Source organism: Tamandua tetradactyla, chromosome 6 (genome assembly GCF_023851605.1).
Source record: "Tamandua tetradactyla isolate mTamTet1 chromosome 6, mTamTet1.pri, whole genome shotgun sequence".
Taxonomy (NCBI): Eukaryota; Metazoa; Chordata; class Mammalia; order Pilosa; family Myrmecophagidae; genus Tamandua; species Tamandua tetradactyla.
Window position 1 is genome coordinate 75,969,905 of NC_135332.1, and position 19,334 is coordinate 75,989,238.

Below are 19,334 nucleotides of genomic sequence, written 5' to 3' on the forward strand. Positions count from 1 at the left end.
ACTAAAGACATATGTGGGTGGGTCCAAGGTTTCCTTCCTCAATAGTGAGGTTCACATTGTAGTTTTTATGACATTTAAAGATTCTTTGGAACTCTTTCTTCAATCTTTTTCTGCCCCATTTCCTTTCTACTTTATCTTCTTCAATACTCTGCTGTCATGTGATTTTACATCACCGTATCCCTGTCTTTTTCCCATCTTTGAAAATGTCACTCTTGATTCCCCTTATCCATTGCACAAACTGCAATCAGTTGCAGTAATAATTCTGTCAAGTCACAAAGATGTATCTCATATTACATTTCTTAAGTACACTGCCCTTAATTACAGGTGATGAATTGTTAACATTTCTGACTTCTGATAACACTTCACTTCTTATATTACTTTTTAAAGATCTCATGCTACTTAAAGTTGATTGCATTTGATTTTGTCATGGATATCCACTAGTTTGTTATAAAATACGTTAGTGCAGTCAGTGAGCTATTGAATGAAGACCAACTTACATATAGTATATGACATCATTGAAGCCCATAGAGAAAAGCTCTCCCAGATGGATGTCCAATAATAGCCACTGCATTAATTTAATAATACTAAAAACATATCAAAATGATGATCTCTGAAATATTTTCAAAAATCCTTAAAACATGTTCTTTTAGGGGCAGCTAATGTTTGGTGGTTATTCTTCTGCTAACCTTTTGTTTCCTTTGCATGATTAAAAATTTCTGACTATTGTCATTTTATTGCCATAGGTATAGCAATATTTTGGGAATGATGACCATATCTGAAAAAGCAATGGACTGACAATTCATTGATTCATGTGGATTCCCCACAATCAGTCTTCATGATTCTAAAAAATAGCAATAAACATGACTGCTAGTATCTTTCCTTGCAACTTATAATAAGTAAGTATTAATTGTGGGAATGAGAATTTATCTAATAATATTATGATACAGAAATATGAAATGTGATGTTTCCTGTGTTGTATGAACTATTATGATTTCCCACAAATCCTGAACATATCCTAGAACTTCTATATGCTGAATCAGAAAAAGATAATATTCAGCTCATGGGCAATCCTGTGCATTTTTGGTAATATGTGAGTAATTAATTGATGTTCAGTCACACCTAACTCCTTTAGAACATTCCTTTTAATTATGTCACTATAAATTGTGGAGTTTTAACTTGCTTATGCAATCCCTTGAAGAAGAATCTCAGGCCCCTACACCAAATCAAAAAACTTTTAAGCTCAACACCTATTCTCCTGGACCTATGTTCTTAGATGCCTTGACATGATGAAAAGTACATTTCCGGATCTTTTAATCCTTGACCCCTCTTATTTTTACTGAAAATGCAGCATTCATCAGCCACTGTAATTTATATTTTTCTTTCCTAGTTCCCTTTTCCTTGTGACTAATGTAACCACTGAGAATATAAACAAACTCTGCTAAATGACAGAAGGCAGCATGAGCGTTACCTTCTGTTTGCAAGACAGTATTTTCTCTTTTTTTTTCTCATTTCTGGTGGTCATTAATTCAGGACCCTCAAATATTACTCATTTAATACCTTTTGTCTTTGTCATTGTTGAGGTTTTATGTCAACAGATTGTTGACAGCATTGTGTGACCAACTTACTTAAAATGGCCATTTTTATGTTTATTATTTGCTCCAACCTATTGAAGTGTTTTTCACCTCCATTCAACCATCTACTTGCTTTGTAGCTCTGGGAAATTTTCAGCTTCTTCAAATTCTTCAGCTTTCTTTCCTTTTCTGTAGAATTGCAGTAATGCCTACTTCATGAATCTAATATTTATAAAATATTCCAAATTGGTGAGGAATTCAAAATGGTAGTCAGTTTAAAAAATTAAAAAGCACAGACAGAAGAATCAAACAGCTGATAACACCAGCACTTAAACATTTCTCCACATTATACCCATACTCCTATTGTTTTTAACCGTGCAGCAATAGAGAAGGAAAACTAAGAGCTCTGCATTTGCTAATGTGATTTCTGTTAAAATAAAGGAGTTAATATGAACTGTTCTGAACTGATTTGCATAGAAACTGTTAAATAGAAACCATGTATTTACCAATAGACTGGCAGCAGCCGGGGATCCACTCCACAGTACAGTTTTCCTGGGATATGTAAAATATCGATTGCACGGGTGTTCTCATCACTCCAATTGTAAAAAGATGTTACACATTGCCTTCTCTGCAATAACATGAAGAATATACTTCCAATCTGAAGAAATGGAAGAAGTATTCTGTTCATTAATATATGTATTCATTTATTTCTTCATCCCCATTCTTTATAATATTTAATACCTTTATACTTCACTTAGTATATTTGGGTGGTTTATATGCAGCAACTGCACTAGATAATTCAGTGATAAATGCCTGCATGCCTTTTCATATATTTTAAGCATCTCTAAAAGTACTCCTAACATTTAAGGGGCTGTGCATATATTTTATTTTTGTAACAGGGATTCACTTACCCACTTTGTACAACTGAGGAAATAACACAAAACTTGACAAAGGAAAGATAATACGTGAAAGGTATAAATATTAACTAAATAGCAATAATATAGGCAAATAATTATATCTAATTTTAAAGATAAAGCACAACTCATTATGATTAAATTTCTTCAAGAGTTTTAAGTTAGCATCCTGCATGCTGAAACCGTGGGCAGCCAGCAGAGCTCCTCCTGTCCCTACCTGCTTTGCTGGCATTGACTCCATCAGGTTCTGTCGTTCACTCACTCGGCACTTCCATTAATACTTATAACTTCTGCTAATTCTGCTGGAATGAGTTTTTAATCTGATGAATATAAAAGATATGCTGGTCTCCTTGTGTGAGAATCTTCCTTACCTATGATGATCTCTGAAACATTTTCAAAAATCCTTAAAACATGTTCTTTTAGGGGCAGCTAATGTTTGGTGGTTATATTTTGCTAACCTTTTGTTTCATTTGCATGATTCAAAATTTCTGACTATTGTCATTTCATTGCCATAGGTATAGCAATATTTTGGGAATGATGACCATATCTGAAAAAGCAATGGACTGACAATTCGTTGATTCATGTGGATTCCCCACAATCAGTCTTCATGGTTCTAGAAAATGGCAATAAATGTGACTGCTACTATCTTTACTCGCAACTTGTAAGTAGATATTAATTATGGGAATGAGCATTTATTTAATAACATTATGATGTAGAAATATGAAATGTGATGTTTTCTGTGTTGTATGAGCTATTATGATTTTCCACAAATCCTGAACATATTCTAGAACTTCTATATGCTGAGGCAGAAAAACATAATTTTTCTAATTTAATTCACACACACACAAAAAAATCCAGCAGTGCAGGAGAGAAGTGAGGTGACTCATGGAGAGAGGGGAAGAAGTGGAAAAGAAGAAATTAATAACATCAGACACACATGGGTCATTTACCTTTTCTTATGCAAATAATCAAGTCTGAATTTCTGGTTTGGGTCCAATACTTCCGAGGTGCTGGCAAGGATGAGAGGGCATATTTAATTTAGATGACTGAGGTTATGGCAGGAAACAATGATTTATAACAATGTTCTGTGTCCACATTTGGTTAAAAAAGTGTGGACACGACATTAGAGAAAGCCCCTGGGAACGTAGCACTTGGTGTCACTAATAGCAGGCAGCCAGGGGAAATTTCAAGGAGATAATTAGCTCCAGTTGATGAGGGGAGAAATCCCAATTAGAAATTGTGCATAAAACAACTTTTGTAAATGGAGAAATATTAATACATCTGAACCAATGAATTTCCTGTTGATCCTAGAGAAAAGGAGGAGAGGAAAGGCCCATATCCTGTGGTCTGCAAGATGCTCGGAAACCAGATTTTCCTCTCATCCTCATGGTGTTTCTCTATGGAGAGGAATGATTTTCTTTTTGTTACTGTTGTTTTTTGGCATCAAACCTGGGTCTCCAGCATGGCAGGTGAAAATTCTTTACTGTTGCACTGCCCTGGAATGGAGTGATTTTAATACTCACTTGTGAGGCCAAACTCAGGATTTATTTAATTGGCTCATAGCCCTTAATAGAATTGTGCAAATGTTGGCATCCCGACATCACAACATCGGATCCCATTTATCAGCCTCGTGCCAGAGCTCAGCATGGTGGTCTGTGAGCAACGTGGTCACCACCTTTCACTCCCCCCTTGTGCCTCAGTTCTTCATTTGTTAACACGTTAGCAAATTGTTCACCTTCAGGGGTGTCTTGAGAGCATGACACATAGGACTAAAAAAGCATTTGGGTGACTACCTGGCTCAGGGAGCATTTTAGGAAGTGTTACAATGTCTGTTCTTCAGTTTTCCTAATAACATATGAGTGGATTCATCAGGTCCTGTCAGGAAAGCAGAAACCTTTCCAGGTTCTTTGAAATATTACCTACTTTCTCTAATTGAGTTCAGATTTAAATAAACTCTGCTCACACAGCACACCCAGTATGATTTTAAACCACTGTAATATGTTGACTTTTGGCCCAGTATATGATTTATTTTGAGACACGCTCAAAATGTAGTGGAAAAGCATGTGTATTCTCTAACTTGTGAGTATTAATTTATATATGTACTAATTAGAAAACTTTAGTCAATTGTGGTTTTCAAAAGTTTTATGCCTGTACTGATGTTTAGCTCACTTTTATATATTCACTAAATTACATTTTCATCTCCCATTTTGATTGTAGATGTTTTAAAATTCTCCTTTTTGTTATGTCATTTAGATATTTTGTTATGCCATCTATGCAGTATATGTTTAGATGCTGTGACAGTAGATGCATACAAGTCTGGAATTCTTCTGACTTCCTATTAAATCACCTCCATAACTTTCTGAACCCACGTATTTACCCCCTCAGTACTCACCATTCCTTATTGCATCTAGTGAGTCCATTTGGCATAGGATTCCATAGCCTGAAGAAGTTCTATTAACATTTCTTGTACCATCAAACTGAAGTCATGAAATTTACTCTCCTTCTGTTAGTTATATCTTTATCATTTGTTTCAGTACCTTTATCAGCATCAATTATTTTGCCTTCTGACAGTGAGTAGTTTGACTAATCAAACTTCATAAAAACAGAATCTTAAAAAGTGTTTTCTTTCATAGCTGAGGTTTTTGCGCATCATGAATTCTATCAGATTGTTTATTGCACAGTGTCGGTAACAGTAGTTTTCTATTTTCATTTCATAGACTATTCAATCATATTAACAGTCTACATTTTATTTATTCATTCATCGGATAATGGATATTTTCGTTGTTATCTGAATTTGGCTCAGAAAAAATGCATTTCCTATAAGATTGCTGTACATGTCTTGCCACACATAGACCCTAATTTTTCTAGGGTATGTAGAAAAGGAATCCATAGATCAAAAGAACATGTATTTTGTTTTTCATAGTATATACTGACAAGTCATTTTGAAAGTGGATAAACCCATTTACACACCTTCCAAGAATATAGGAGAATTTCATCTCCTCTACTTACATGGCAAAATAAATAATCAAATTCTTTATAATTTTAGCAAATTTAGAGGGTGTGTAACTGTACATCACAGTGTTATTAACTTTTAGTTTTAAGATAAGTAACCATATTTAGAATGTACTGACATGCTTATCAAACAATCCCACATTTTCTTTTCTGAAATACCTCTTCAATTCTTTCATCTGTTTTATTGTTGGAATTTTAGTAAGAAGTTTTTCATATCTGTTTCCAGATATGTTATTATACTTACTTATAATCCATTATTTTACTTGCTTTTTATTGCTATTAGTGATGCAATTGAATGAACATAAAAATTAATATGTTCATTATTAATATTAATATGTTCATTATTAATTATTAATATAACCAGTTAATAATTTTATAATGTCCAGTGTCATTTGTTTTATTTTATGTTTAGTGCCTTTATAAACATAATTAAGAAGTCCTTGCATGTGCCAAATCAGGAAGACACTCTCCACTATATTTTTTCTAGAAATTTTGTTTGCTTTTTATCTTCATCCTAAAAAGTAAAAATTATTTACCAATCATCAATTTGTATTGATATTTAGGAATTTAAAAAATTGTGGACAAAATTGAATTTTTTAAATATAATTTTCTGAGGAAATTTTATTCAAAAAGACCATACTTTTTCCTCTTAATTGTACTGGTGTTTAATTGTAATTGAAGGTACTGCATGACCTTTCATAATGTGTACACTATGTGTGAAATCTCAGTTGTGTTCCATTTTTCTATTTATCATTTTTCCATGACTACTGCATAAGCATTGTCACTGTAGCTATAGAGAAGACTTGAAATCTTGAAATTCTCCAACACTTTTTTTCCAAAATTTTCATTGACATTCTGGATCCTTGAATTCCATATACATCTTAGAAATAACTAAAGAATAGGAATTAACCAATAACACATAACAAATGAAGAAAATCTACTGTCAATTTCATTCATATTACAATTAATTGTATAGAGAGTTTGTAAAGAACTCATATTGTAACAATGTGGGGTGTTTTCCTGCATGAATTGATAGATGCCCCCCAATTTTTGGTTTTCTGTACTCTTTTCAGCAATTTTAATGGTTTTCTTGAATAAAAATCATGCACTATTTCCATTAGATTTCTTTCTACGTGTTTTTATGGTTGTCACTTGGTTGTTGTTGTTGTTGTATGGACAGGCACTGGGAATCAAACCCGGGTCTCCAGCATGGCAGGCGAGAATTCTGCCACTGAACCACTGTTGCACCACCCTGCCATCATTTGTAACACTATTTTTATCATTTACTAATTTTTCTGTGTGGTTTATAAAGCACATCTAAGATCAAGGCATGATTTCAGCCAAACTGGTGTATGGGGCTCCAAGGGCTTTTCCGTAAACAGACGCAGTGGACAAAATAGCAAAAATTGTCAAAATCAACTTGTAAATAAAGGAGTCAAGTGTTTACAGCAACCGACTTAGTGCTGAATTGAGTAAAAGGCAACTTAAAAATGGTGGATGTCTCAGAAATTTAAATACAGAATTTCCACGTCACTTGGCTTTCCCACTTCTAACTGCATACCCAAAACAGGAATATGAGCAGATATTTGTACACTAATACCCAGAACAAATTCACAATTACTATAAGGTAGAACTCAACCTAATGCTCATCAAGAGATTAATGGGTCAGCCAAATATTGTACATGCCTACAATGGAGTGCTGCTTGTCCAAAGAGAGAATGGTGTTCACATTCCTGCTGCAAAATGGAAGAAACTTGAAGACAATGTGGTGAATGAAATGAGCCAGACACAAAATCATAAAGATTGCATGATCTCAATTATATGAAATAAACAGAATATACAAATCATAAACTCAAAAACTATAATACAAAGTACCAAAGGCCAGATTGAGAGGGGAATGAGAAGTTAATTTTTAATTTATGCAGTGCTTCTATTTGAGATGATGGAAATGATTTGGGCAACATATAATAATGGAGTCACATCTTTGTGAATGTGGTTTAACAGTCCTCAGCTGCTTAGCTGTATATTTGAAGATGGATAAAAAGGTAAATTTTGTTTTCTATATAAGTTCCCATGTACAAAAGCACAGAACTTTACAACACAAAGAGTCAACCCTAATGTAAATGTAGGATAAAGTTAATAGCATGGTTTTAATTTATTTAATCAATTTTAACAAATATACCACACAAATGTATTATGTTAGCCATAGTGAAAACTGCCTGTGTGAAAGTGTATATGGGAACTCTTCACTTTTTTCCTGATTTTTCTGTAAACCTACAACTGCTCTTACAAACAAAAACAATTAAAATGTTGTGGAACTGATATGAAATAGAATAATCACATTCTTTGGAGTCAGAAAGTAGAATATAGTTTTAAAGGGACCGGGTTGGTGGTAGGGAATGGGAGTTAGTCCTTACAGAATTTCTGTTTGGGGTCATGGAAAAATTTTGGTAATGAAAGATGGTTATGGTAGCACAATATATTGAATGTGATGTCACTGAATTATATATTTGATGTGGTTAAAACAAAATTATAGTTTACCTTTATATTACTGTAATAAAACAATTTGAAAAGTCATAAGAATGTTCAGTGCAAACAGCTAACCATCATGTAAACTATGGACTACAATTCACAGTATAATTATAGTGTAATAAATTTGTTTCATCAAATTTAACATAGTTACCACACTAATGCAAAATATTGATAACAGGAATAATAAAGTTTATATGGGACCTCTAATTTTTTACATGATTTTTTTCTAAACGTACATCTCTAATATAAAAATAAAAGCTAAATGAATAAATAGATGTAAATGAATGTAAATAAATAAATTAACAAAGTTTGGAGAGCTTTGTGTCATATTAACTAAGCCTTATTCTCCTCCACTGTCACGTGGTGGCAGTCTTCCAAGGGGCAGCCCAAATTCCCAGTGTGGATTCCTGGTTCCAGAGGAAGCTGGGTGTACTTTGTTCACAAGGAATTGTGTTTTCCTCTTTTAATATTTCTGGGGATAACGAGGCAATAATGCTCAGTGCTTGCATTTGTAGCATCTATTTTGGAACTCTCTGATGGAGGAAAAGAAGCTATGTGCAGAGAATTGCTCATAAATATAGAAAAGACAACTGGACAAGCTGATTATGCATGGAGAAATAGGTTGGTATTTGAGAAAACTACAGGCATGCCTGAATCCTGGGAGGAAAAGTTGCAGAGAGAGTTAAAAATGCTTCCACAGAGAGCAGGGACGTTAGAAGCAACACATAAGTGGGAGGATGTGTGCTGACAAGGATCTGTGAAGAGCTGTAACTTTTGCCTCCAGTTGATATTTGGGCTCAGTGCAAACAAAAAGTGAAGCCCAGGGTAGGGTTTTAAACACCAACATTTTATGTTGTGCCCCCACACAAAGCCACTTTGTAAGACCATGCGAGGTTTATCTTCTCCTTCATTTTTCCTTAGCTCCTAAGTATAAAGAAATCTCTGTTATACTACTAGCTGACAACAAACTCAAATAACAGACATCAGAGGCCAAAACCAACAAAGAATATAGTTATTAAATAGAGTGTAGAAAAGTCACAAAAGCAAACATGACAACTTACAGCAAGCAACCAAAATCTCTGAGCAGGAGGACGTATTTGATTTTCAGTATTACCATATTTTATATTGAAAGTATTCAGTTTTCAAAATAAGAAAGAGATGAGACATTTAAAGAAACTAGAAGGCATGCCCCATGCACATTAAAAATTAATAGAAAATGTTCCATAGGAAACACTAGAACTGAACAAAGACTTAGAATGAATTACAATATGTTGGGGCCCAGTACAGGCCCCTGACTGTTGGCAAAAGCCAAGTCAGAAAAACCTTGGGTTTTTCTGAGTAAACCGGTGAAATGGGGTCTGGCCTGTGGCACCTTATCTAATCCGGCCTCACTGTGGGAAAGTTCCACCTCTGCAGTTTCAGGCCGGTTGGTCAACGCTCACTCTGCTCTCAAGGACGCTGACTCTGGAGCCCAAAGAGAGCCGTATAGAAAACATTCTGATAAGTAATAAATGGTTCCTGGGACAGGAGCAGTGAGCCAAACTCTGTAGCTTTGCAGGCATGACAGATATTAGTTATAATCTTGCTTTGTTATCCTCCCTAAAGCAGTTCCCATGTCAGAGCACAATAAATATGTGGACGTCAGTTTATTTGGTACTCGTGTTCCTGATGAGCTTGAGTCCCCTGACCCCACTTAACTAAGTTCTTGCGTTTGTCATGTCTTAATCGTGCGCGGTGCCCCTTCTTCTCCCCATTCCCTAGGGAAATCCCGCAAACAATAGACCTTCATTTTATGATGACTAAAATATGCAACTTCACATATATGTGATTAGTTATCAAAAATTTAAGGCAGAAAAATATACAGAGTAAAACAGAGTAATTATAGACTAAACCGATGCCATTTTCTCAAGCAGAGTAAAGGATCACAGCATCTCAATAATCTTCATTCCCTCTCTGCAGAGCACTAGTCAGAGTTGTTAAGTTGTGCTGTACCAAACATTAGCCTCTGCATCAGTCATTGTCTGAAGTTCTTTTATCCAACAATCATTTTCAAGACGGCAGACCAATGAGCCAGGGTACCCTTCTGAGTACTGTTCATGAATCCAAGGTAGTTTATTGTGACTACACAATACCTACACATTTACAGTCAACCATCCTTTCTTCACAGCAGCACGTAGGCAATCTTAGTCTCATAATCACTATCATAATTTCAAGATATCCAAAGAAGGACAGTGAGCACAACATATGTACATGGATAAAGGGAGAGAGAAAGAGAGAACTAAAAATCTTCTAAGTTATTTCTATGATTCATTTTGCTTACTTATGGTTTAATAGAGTATTTATTATACTCTATTATTTACAAAAATTGGGCAATGGGTGTGATCACAGAAGAAATCATTGTTAAATTTTAGTGTTCACAATTGTGCACAATTTTCAACTTACGTAAAGCATCTTGGAATGTATCAGTAACCTAAAATGAGGTCCAATTCTACCTTAAATGTTCTCAAAGAACTATCAAGCATAATGGAACAAAAGCTAATGGAAAAGAACCGTAATTTTTTAACAGAGGTTATTAGTAAAGTAACGGAAATTGTAAAGTGGAACTAATGACAATTTGTGAAGCTGAAATATACAATAATTATAACTGAAGACACACTAGAGTGATTCTAAAGCACATTTGAGTAGGCAAAAAGAAGAATCAGGAAACAGGAATATAGGTCATTTAAATAATACAGTCTGAGGAACAACAACAAACAATAGGACGAAAGATGAAAAGGGACTAAGGGTCCTGTAGGACATCCTCAAGCATCCAACACACACATAATGGGAGCCTCAGAAAGAGAGGAGAAAGAGAAATGGGCCAAAGGACTATATTAAAAAATAATGACCAAAACTTATTGAATCTGATGAAAGGCATGGTGAAATCCAAGATGCTCCATGAATCCAAAGTAGATAAAACGCAGAGTTCTATAATTAGACACATTACAATCAAATTCTTGAAAGCCATATATATATATATTGGCATGGATGGGCTCTGGCAATCCAACCTGGGTCTCTGGAATGGCAGGTGAGAATTCGGTCACTGAGCCACTGTTGCACCATCCCAAGTAAAATGATTTTTAAAATAGCAAATGAAAAGTGACCTATCACATGCAGTGGCTGTATTAGATTAATTGCTGATTTCCAACAAAGAAAAGGGAACCAGAAAGAAGTTGGATGATATATTTAAAGTACTGATAGAAAACAATAAAGAATAATTGTTAACAAAAATCTATGTTTAGCAGAAATGTACTTCAGAACTGAAGGCAATGTTAAGATATTCCAAGAAAACGAGTCAAGGGAGTTTATCTCTAGTAGTCCCTTCCTATATGAAATGACAAATCCAGTATTGTTTTATTTGTGGATTGTAACTCCTCTTTTTTACCTATATGCTTTGAAACACAAGTAAATGAAATGATTATTGTAAATCTTTGTTTCTGGGGATATATTTATAAAGTGTGCCAATTTAGATAGATGTAAAATTATGGCATACACACCCAGAAAAGACCCTGAAAATGTTGGAAAGGAAGTGAACCAATGTTAAAATTGCTACTACAAAAAAATAGTTAAACACAAACATGTGAATAATGAAGGAATTAAGGAAAAATAAACATATTTAAAACAAATAGGAAAAGATCAAATATATGCCTGTCCTTATCAATAATTACTTTAAATGTAAATGGATGACACTATCCATTTGAAGGATGGAAATTAGCAGAATGAAAAAAAAAAGATCAGCTATTTTCTGTCTATATAAAACACACTTTAGATCTGAAGAAATGAATATGTTGAAAGTGAAAGAATGGAAAAAGATAATGCAAATAAAACTTACTTGAAATAAAAATTGTGTGATTAGAATAATATGACATACAAGAGATTATATCTAAAATGGCCAGAAAAACTTACATAAATAATATTTGAAAACTTTCTAAATCTGGTGAAAGATATGAAAACATGAATCCAAGATGCCCGAAAAAATGCAAAGCAGGATGAACCCATATATATATATATATATGGTTCATCTCTGTATATATATATTATATATATATTATATATATACACACACACACACACAGATACACTCCAATAAAACTTATGAATGCCAAAGACAAAGACAGAAGCTTAAAAAGAAGAGAAAAGCAACACATCATATATAAGAGATCCTTAATAAGATTAGCATCTGATTTCTCAATAAACCATGAGGTAAGAAGGCAATGAAAAAAGACAATGCTAAAAGAATAAAATAAACATTTTACCCAAGACAATATACCTGACAAAGTGCTCCTTCAAAAACTAAAATGGATAATATATTTTCACTTCCCTTTAGTAATAATGATAGTTCTAAATGAAGAGTGGCTAGATACTATATTTTATTTGTACACATATGATGAAGACTCTGGTGACTGCTACATTATACCAGAGGAATAGTACCTGTCTTTCTCAGCTTCATTGCCCTGATTTTTATTTCTTCAAAATATTTGAATTAAAGCTCACCAAAACTCAGGTTCTGACACTGGTAAACTTGACTTCAGTCGAAGCATACAGAAACCTTATATTTTACCCCTTCATCAGTCTTCTAGCCTTTTTGTACCTGTATAAAAATGTTGGAATAAAGGGTGGTCCCATAGGGTCTCTCAACAAGGGAATGATATAAATGGAAGATGTAGGCTTTTCCTCTAGAAATTGTGCTTTGAGACCATTTGATACCCAAGAGTAACCTAAAAATTAATCTTCTACATTGTTTAATTATAACCAATTGTGTTTCAGGTGTCTTAATAATATATCTGGTACTAAATATATTTACTAAATACATATCCATATGTTGACCTACAATACAATATTTTGTACACTAATCACAGAACTTTAAAGGTTTTTGAACTCTAACAGAAAACTCCAAAAATCTGGTCAGGTTCAGGCAGGACTTGTATCTCTTCCAGGAAGAAATTTAGAGTCTGTGGACAAATCTCAGATGATTAGGGATATCCTTGCTAAGAATATTCTATTTCAAAACCTTGAACTGCTATTTCAAAATCTCTCAATAGACGGAAGGAAATATGAGTGTTTAGAAACAATCAACCCAGATTTCCACATATCTAGCAATATTAAGAAAGGCTAATGTTTCTGTTCAAATTAAAATGTTAAAGAACCTGAGCTAAACCATGGATATTAAAACTAGAGGGTAAGTAAATGATTCTCATTTATGAGGTCTTCTAAATGGGAAGCCTTCTTAGCTATGAAATAATTTTCATTCCTTCTTCATGTTTTGTGTTTTTTCTGTGATATACTGTTTCAGGTTGCTTTTCCACATAGATATTTGGTATTCACATTAACTTATAATAGGGAATTGCAGCCTACATATTCAATAGATAATACAAGTATGATTAGTTTCCTAAATGCTCTCGTCTGGCTAGCATAAGTTACAAAGCAAAAGTATTATGTCTTTTTTTTGGTTTTATTTTCTGTATTTTAAAAAATATTTTTATTATGAAATCTTCACACACAGTCTGTACATAGTATACAATCAATGACTCACAATATCCTCACACAATTGTGCATTCTTCACCATGATCATTTTTAGAATTATGCTTCACTCCAGAAAAAGGAATAAAAAGAAAAAAACTCATACATCCCCTACCTTTTACCCCTTCATCTCATTGACCAATTTTTTTACCCCTTAGCTCCCCCTTTATTTATTTATTTCTTATTTTTGATTTTTTTAGTCATCAGTCTATACCTTGGATAAAAGGAACTTCAGACACAAGGTTTGCACAATCACCTAGTCACATTGTAAAAGCTATGTAGTTATACAATCATCTTTAAGAATCAAGGCTATTGGAACACAGTTCAAGAGTTTCAGATACCTCCCTCCAGCCATTCCAATACACCACAAACTAAAATGGGATATCTATATAATGCGTAATAATCATCTACATGATAGCATTTTGGCACTTCGAAATCTCTCAGCCACTGAAACTTTATTTTGCTTCATTTCTCTTCCCTTATTTGATCAATTAGGCATCTAATCCCACAAAGACAGGGCCAGACTCTACCCTTCAGTCATGTGCCACATCGCCAGGGATATTTACACCCCTGGGCATCATTTCCCATGTAAGGGGGAAGGCAGTTGTTTCACCTGCAGTTTGGCTTGGAGAGAAAGAAGCCACATCTGAACCACAAAAAAGGTTCTGTGGGGGGAACTGTTATGCATATTTATAAGTAGGATTAGCTTCTCCTTTGCAGGAGTAAATTTCATAGGAGTGAACCCCTGGACAGAGGGCACGGCCTATTAAATTGGTTGTCCCCACTTCTTGCTGGAATATCAGTAATTCTCCAGATGGGGAAGTTTAATATTTCCTTCTTTCTTCCCACTCCCCCAAGGGGGCTTTGCAAATACTTTTTATTCTCTGCCCAAATTACTCTGGGATTTATCAGTGTTTCACACTAAAACATACAAAGCAACAAGATCTCATGCCTTATTCAAGATTCCATGTACTTATGGTGTTTAAATAAACTGTCCATAAAAGTTAAATTAAATAATGTGCTACCCAGAATATAAATTTTGCAACAAAGAAATATTTCTCCCTTTGGTCTTGCACAGAGGAGGATGGAGTTTTAAAATATGGACCTTTCACCCTTTACACTACATTCGGATTTACTGTAGTCCTATCCATTTCATTTCATTCTAATCTCTAGTTGAAGCCTGATCACTTTTTCAAATTTTTAAACAGTTACTGTATATGGTAATACTTTCATAGCTTAAGAGCTCTAAAAAGCATTATGTCTTGATTATTTTTGCCTTTCAAAATGTGAGTACCCATAGCTGCTTCAGAGAGGAAATGCTTTATTTCACCAACCTGACAAAACTAGTTGTCAATGGGCAGCCTGTGACACTTAGGATACTGTATTCTCATTCGATTTATTCGGTTGCTTTCCTGGCATCTTGAAGATGGCAGTGCGGGAGCATAAGCAGATGGATGTGAGGGGAGAATCACAATGCTGGGTGGTACAACTCCTCATTTTTCTTTGCTTAGTATTAATTGCTAGTTTTGACCATGATTGTCATGGTTACCTGAGCATTCAGACTCCATTTTCTCTTCCAGTGTCTGGATTCATCACATAACTCAGAGATTGTCACTTTCTGAAGGAAAACTGTCCCTATCCCACCTATCACATTTTTCTGGTTTCTATCTTAATAACTTCCTTCTTAATTCACTTTTTTCACTATTGATAATATCTTCTTCTTTCCAGGTTTTAACATTTTAAAAAATTTTTGTCTCCCAAACCCTTATTTAATAGATGCAGGATCATACAATAAAACTTCAGTTAGCAAACATGGATGACACAGGTTAGCCTTCCACTTCTTCTTTCTCTGACCAGGGAAAAACCCATAATACCCATGGGTATTGGTTTTCTTATCCATAATATGAAATGAAATGGTAGAACCATATGATCATAACCTTTCTTTGAAATTCATGTTGCAAATGCTTCTTAGATGCTTTGTCCCCTTAGCCACAGATGTGTATGCCACACAAACACACACATGCACACAGAGGAAAATGTGCACACGTGCACATACATTCTCATATAGCAGAAAAATATCTTAATCATCTTTGTATCTTCCATTCTTCCCTACATCAGAAAACACAGATCATTAAGAGAGAAGCTTACATTTCAAACTGCTTTATGAATGGTTTTGTTCATGCTTATTTCAAAATTAGTGTAGTTATTGGTTTATGGAAATGTCAGGCAAAAGTACTAGAGTTCCACTTCATCACACCATTACTACCATTTGCATTAGTGTGGTACATTTATTGTAATTGATGAAGGAAAATGTTTATAATTGTACTCTTATCTATAGTCCAAGTTCACCTTTGAGTTCACTGTTTGTGCTGTCCAGTCATACAGATTTCTTTTACAGTTTTCATTCTAGTAAGATCTACAATCCCCAATTAACTCTTTTAATGCACATTCAAATATTTATTTCCAAACCCTTGATTCAGTTCATAGTGTTGTGATATCATCATCACCATCCATTACCAAAACTTTCTATCTCAATTAGAAACTCTGTGCAATTTAAATATTTACTTCTCATTCCTTAACCTCAACAGAGACCCTTCAACCCATATTCTAGCTTCTGACTCTAAATATTTGATTATTCTAATTATTTTGTATCAGTGACATCTTACAACATTTGCCCATTTGTTTATGAGTAGTTTCACTCAATATGATGTCTTCAAGGCTCATCCATGTCGTGGCATTAGTCAGAACTTCATTCTTTTACATGGCAGAATGATACTCCACAGTGTGTATATACGCCACATTTTGTGTTTCCATTCATTAGTAGATAGGTATGTGGATGGTTCCCATCTTTTGGCACTGGTGAATAATGTTACTTTAACACTGGTATGCAAATATCTGTCAAGTCCTTACCTTGAATACTTGTGGCTTTTTATCTATAACTGGAATTTTTAGGTCATATCGTATTTAAACACTTCAGTTTCTGAAGAACTGCCAAAATGTCTTTCATAGTGGATTCAACATTTTGCATTCCCACACACAATGAATGTGCATTCCTATTTCTTTACATCCTTTCCAACACTGGTACTTTTCATTTTTTAATAGCAACTATCCCAGTGTGTGTGAAACGGTTTGTCATTGTTATTTTGATTTGTAATTCCTTAATGGTTACTGTTGTTTTCTTAGCTTCCTGGCTAACAATGAAAACACTATGCACTGGTTTGGCTTAAGCAATAGGAATTAATTGGTCAATGTTTTTGAGCCAAGAAAAGTAAAAATCCAAAGCATCATCGAGGTGATATTTCACTAAGAAGGTGTGGCTCACTGGGACTGTTTTGCCACTTGTCCTTGCGCTTTTCTGTCACACACAGTCTCTCTGAGTTTCTCGGTTCTGTGAGATCCAGCTTCTCTCTGCTCACTGTGGTTCTCTCTCTGGTGACGTTCCCTATAAGGCCTTCAGTACTAGAATTAAGACTAAATAGAATCAAGCCGCACCATAACTGAAGTAACCTCATCCAAAGATGCTATTTACAAGGGTTCACACCTACAGGAATAAATTAATTTTAAGAACATGTTTTTCTGTGGTACACAGTTCCAAGCCACAAGAGATATTTAACATCTTTTAATGTACTTTCTGGTCAGTTGCATATCTTCTTTTAAGAAGTATCTATTCAAGTCTTTTGCCGATAGTTTCATTAGATTTTCTGTCTTTCTGTTGTTGAATTGTGGGGTTTCTTTTCTTTCTGGATATTAAGACATTATTAGATATGTGCTTTTCAAATAGTTTCTCCCGTTGCTTAAGTTGCCATTTTCCTTTCATGACAAAGTCCTTTATTAGGGTTCTGATAATTATATTTAGATCTTAAATCCATTTTGGCTTAATTTTTGTATGTGTGGCAAAGAACTATTTTCATTCTTTTGCTTATGTGCATACAGTTTTTGAGCAGCATTTATCAGAGTCTATCATTTCCCAGATTAGTTGACTTTGCGAACTTGTAAAATATCAGTTGCTCTATAGTGAAGCTTAGTTTTATGACCCTCAATTTGATTCCATTTTCATACATCTCAGGACCATAGATTTTTTATTACTGTAGCATTGAATAATTTTTTAAAAATTTTAAATAATTTTAAAATTGGAAAGTTTGATCTGTCCAACTTTTTCTTTTTACAAGACGGTTTTGTGTATTCAGGCCTCTTACACTTCCATATAAATTTGATTGTTGTTTTTTTTCTATTTCTGTGAAGTAGAATGTTGTAATTTGGTTGGGATTTTGTCGAATCTGTAAATCGCTTTGGGTAGACTAGACATCATTTAGACTTCCACTCCATGAAGATGGAATGTCCTTCCATTCATTTAAGGTCTTCTTCAGTTTCTCTTAGCAGTGTTTTGGAGCTTCTGTGTAAAAGTTTTTACAACCTTTTTAGATTTATTCCTAGATATTTGATTCTACTAGTTGCTAATATAAATGGGTATTTTTCTTATTTCATCTTCTAACTGATCATTACTGATATATAGAAACGTTACAAATTTTTAGGTGTTTTAGTGCAGAAACTGACTTGTGGAAGTGTCAGAACTTTCTGAATATGGAATTTCATAGCAAATATATGCAAAATTAATAAAATTAATTCCGATTTTTAAATTATACCTAATATAACCATTCCCTCTGTTAAATGCTTTTTCTCTCTCAAACACATACAGACACACACACCCTGCAGAAGTAATTAAAGAAAAATCATATCATTCTATATGCTACCTGCATTTTTTGAATTTATAATATTATTGCAAATGACACTGCTCTATACATAATTAGTGATAGGTTCTAGCATACTGATTCATTGACAGTTTTATTACACATTATAATAATATACTAATTAATCATTCAGGAAACACTGTAAAAGCTTATCAAGAAAAGCTTATTTATTATGCTTGTCTCATCAAATAGAAAAGCATCTTGGTATGCACTCAGGAGTAATTTAAGAAGAATATTTATAATGCTTTGGGACTTAAGAACAAATATTTAAGACAGGATTTTCAACATATTAAACTGATTGGAATGAGAAAACTTTGTAACATAATATATTAAGATTGAGGGCATATTGGGCAAAGAGCTTGAAATAAGGGCTTGAGGCAAATTTTGAACAAATTCCAGTTTCATAAGCTAGCTATTTGCTATCAACAAAATATTTTCCTAAATATACTGGACCATGTGAATTTCATGAAGGAAACAATGAACTAAGTTATTGTTTTGTCATCTTAAGCTTTGAGCATAAATTTACTCAAGTACACAGTTACGGTGATGGAAATTGTTCTGGTTTGAAAATGTTACATATCCCAGAAAAGCCATTTTCTTTCTAATCTGATCCAATCTTGTGGGGCCAGACATTGTTAAAGATGGAGCCTTTGATTAGATTGTTTCCATGGAGATTGACTCACTCAATTGTGTGTGTCATTTTTTATTAGATTACTTCCATAGATATGTGGTAGACCCAATTGTGGGTATGAGCTGTTGAATTAGATGAGTTGTGAATCTACCCATTCAAAATGGATCTTGATTAGTTTAATGGTGATGTTCAAAAGGGGAGACATTTTGAAGAAAACACAAACGTTTCAGAAGTGACACAGATGCAAACATTTGGACATGCTTGGAATGCCTATGGCGATGCCTGGAGTGCTGGTAGAGTAGATGTGTAGGCACAGATGTTTGAGATTCAGAGTCCAACAGACATCACTGTCTGCCTTCCCATGAGA

General features: G+C 34.1%; 1 long non-coding RNA gene across 1 annotated transcript in view; it reads left to right on the forward strand.

Annotated features, from left to right (window-relative positions):
- The first annotated feature begins 469 nt into the window (after nt 1-469).
- Nucleotides 470-19,334, forward strand: part of LOC143686141 (uncharacterized) — a 78,597-nt gene continuing 59,732 nt past the window's right edge. The window contains exons 1-2 of the long non-coding RNA XR_013176926.1: nt 470-896; nt 3,001-3,146. This is a non-coding gene — a long non-coding RNA (uncharacterized LOC143686141). The remainder of the gene's footprint in view (nt 897-3,000; nt 3,147-19,334) is intronic.